Below are 3,442 nucleotides of genomic sequence, written 5' to 3' on the forward strand. Positions count from 1 at the left end.
GTCACTCACGTCGCACATCACCTCGAGCGGTAGCTCCAAATTTGGTGGCTGTATTATTGGTGCTGATATCAGGGACTCTTTAATCCTGTCAAAGGAGACAAGGCAATTTTCATCAAAATCAAAGGGAACATCTTGACTTAACAAGTTGGTAAGTGGCTTAGCTATTTTGGAAAAGTCTTGATGAATCTTCTGTTGAATCCTACATGTCCTAAAAAGCTTCGCACTCCGTTGACTGATGTTGGGGGTGGCATATTTTGAATGATCTCAATTTTTGCTTTATCAACTTCAATTCCTCTTTCTGATATCAAATGTCCCAGAATTATGCATTCCCTTACCATGAAGTGGCATTTTTTCCAATTTAGGACTAGGTTTGATTCTTCACATCTTTGCAACACCTTAGATAAATTAGCTAGGCAATCATCAAAAGTAGTTCCATAGATAGAAAAATCATCCATAAAAACTTCTATGATATCTTCAATATAATCAGAAAAGATAGCCATCATGCATCTTTGAAAGGTAGCAGGGGCATTACAAAGACTAAAAGGCATTCTCTTATATGCAAATGTTCCATAGGGACAAGTGAATGTTGTCTTTTCTTGGTCTTCTGGGTGAATAGGAATTTGAAAGAATCCCAAAAATCCATCTAGATAACAGAAATAAGAGTGTTTCACTAACCTTTCTAACATTTGGTCGATGAAGGGGAGACGGAAATGGTCTTTTCTGGTAGCACTGTTCAATAGGGATTAGTACATTGTTTGCATTTTGGATAATAGTTGTCTCACCTTTCTTAGGAACTACATGTACTGGACTAACCCATTTACTATCAGAAATTGGGTATATGATACCTACATCTAATAGTTTTAAAATTTCTTTCTTAACTACTTCTTTAATGTTTGGGTTAAGTCTTCTTTGGTGTTCGATCGTGGGTTTACTATTTTTTTCCATGGGTGTCCTATGCATGCAAATCGAAGGGTTGATTCCCTTCAGGTCTTCTATTTTATACCCTATGGCTTTGCTATGGATCCTAAGTTCTCTTAATAATTTTTCCTCTTCTAACTTAGACAGGCTAGCATTGATTATAACATGATATTTAGAATTTGAGTCTAGAAATGTGTACCTTAGCAAGGAGGGGAGAGGTTTAAGCTTTACCTGTTTGGCATTTTCCTGGAGCTTGCCATTGGTTTGTTCCTCCTTCAACTTCTCCATCTCGGAAGCCTTAGCTTAGGGTAGGGGTGAATGAGCTACTAACTATTGTGCAAAGGCTGCTATTTCTGTATTTTCATCATCCACTGTGTGGCTGTGCACAATACATGCTTCAAGAGGATCTTTAGGATGTGTCTTATAAAATTCCTTTTTATCTTGTTCATTAATTATGTCAACCTTGAAGCATTCATCAGGTTCAAATTTTTGTTTCATTGTGTCGAACAAGTTGAACTCCACTTCTTCTTCTCCTACCTTGAGGGTTAGTCGCCCATTTTTTACATCTATGATGGCTCCGGCAGTTGCCAAGAATGGTCTTCCCAAGATGATAGGAATTTGAACATCTTCTTCCATCTTAAGGACAATAAAGTCCACTGGAATCAAGAATTTGCCTACTTTGATAGGAATGTTCTTAAGTATTCCCATAGGATATTTAACATATCAATCAGCCAATTGTAATGAGACTGTTGTGGGCTTCAGTTCTCCGATCTCCAGCTTTTTGCATATTGATAGAGGCATTAAACTGACGCTTGCCCCAAGATCGTAGAGGGCCTTGTCTATTTTCTTGTTACCAATGAGGCAGGGTATGGAGAAGCTTCTTGGATCCTTCAATTCTAGAGGTAGTTTGTTTTGTAGTATGGCACTAATTCCTCTGTTAGAGCTACTGTTCCATAGTCTTCTAGCTTTCTTTTCTTTGACAGAATTTCTTTAAGAAATTTGGCATAGGATGGCATCTGAGAAAGTGCTTTAGTGAAGGGGATGTTGATGTAAAGTTTCTATAAAACCTACAAAAACTTTCCAAACTGCTTGTCCAATTTGACTTTCTGAAATCTCTGAGGAAAAGGTAGGAGAGGCTGGTATGGCTCTAGTAATTTCTTTGTCTTCCTTACTTCCTCTTCCTGATCTTTCTTAGCTTCTTCCTCCTTTTTCTCTGCTTGGCCTTTAGATTTTTCTATGGTTTCCTCTATCGGCTCTATCTCTAGTTGTACTAAGGTTCTCCCACTCCTCAGCGTAATTGCCTTACAATGCTCCCTTGGGTTCATTTCTGGTTGGCTAGGCAGTTTGCCAACAGCCTTACTTGAAGAACTTGCTTGTTGAGCGATTTGATTCTCTAGCATCTCTTTATGAGTAGCAAGTTGGTCCACTCTGGAAGTCAGCTATTTAATCAATTCATTTTGTTATTGTTGAGCTGCTAGGATTCCTTCCATCATGGTTTCCATGGGCATTTTCAGTTCAGGTTGTTGAGGTTGGAGAGGTAGTGATGGCTGTGCAAAGTTTTAACCTCTATTCTGAAATCCAGGTGGTGCTGGTGGTTTGTACCCTTATTGCTTGTTTATTGGCTGCTTCTACTGATTGGACCATGAGAAATTTGGGTGGTTCCTACATCTAGGGTTGTAAGTATTTGAATATGGATTGTTGGGCTACCTCTGGTGGAAGTTTCCTCCATTATTCACATAGTTCATCTGTTCTATGGAGGCTTCATTGAAATTGCTGTATTCTGAACTCATGTATCCTCCTCCATAGCTGTCCTTATGTTGACTATTTATGACAACTGCGTTGGCTTGCATTCTTTCAAGTATCTTTGTGAGTTGATCAAATTCAGCATTTATCATGCTTAGGGCATCTACTTCCAGGACCCCTGCAGTTCTCCTTGCATTTCCTCTTTCATTTGACCACTCATAATTATGGTATGCAACCCTTTATAGAAGTTTAAGTGCTTGTGTCACTATTTTCACCATTAGATCACCCTCCATAGCTGAATCAACTGTGCTCCTTGTAGAGGGTAGTAATCCATTATAGAATTTCTGCACTAATAGCCAATCTTCTATGCCATGGTGTGGACATTCCCTCTGCAGATCTTTATATCTTTCCCATGCATCATAGATTGATTCTCCTTCCTTTTGTCTGAAGGTGTTGAGCTCAAGCCTCAGTTTTGCAGTCTTTGCTGGTGGAAAATACCTTGTTAGAAAAGCTTGAGAGAGGTTTTCCCAAGTGGTGAACGTTCCAGCCGATTGAGAAAGTAACCACTTCCTTGCTCTGTCCTGAAGGGAGAATGGGAATGCTCTGAGTCTTATTGCTTGATCAGATACTCCATTCATCTTGAATGTGTCACATAGGGCAAGAAAGCACTAGAGGTGATAGTGTGGGCCTTCTATTGGTGAACCTGCAAACTGGGTTTGTTGAATCATTTGGAGCCATGCTGGTTTTAATTCAAAGTTGTTGCCTTCCACTGTGGGTCTAG

At 39.4% G+C, this 3,442-nt stretch overlaps 1 non-coding gene across 1 annotated transcript; it reads left to right on the forward strand.

Moving 5' to 3' along the window:
- Positions 1-3,027: 3,027 nt before the first annotated feature.
- Positions 3,028-3,134, forward strand: LOC131178847 (small nucleolar RNA R71). Its single transcript, XR_009147855.1, has one exon. It is a non-coding gene; the product is annotated as a small nucleolar RNA R71 (small nucleolar RNA).
- The last annotated feature ends 308 nt before the right edge of the window (positions 3,135-3,442 follow it).

The sequence above is a fragment of the Hevea brasiliensis genome, chromosome 3 (genome assembly GCF_030052815.1).
Source record: "Hevea brasiliensis isolate MT/VB/25A 57/8 chromosome 3, ASM3005281v1, whole genome shotgun sequence".
Taxonomy (NCBI): Eukaryota; Viridiplantae; Streptophyta; class Magnoliopsida; order Malpighiales; family Euphorbiaceae; genus Hevea; species Hevea brasiliensis.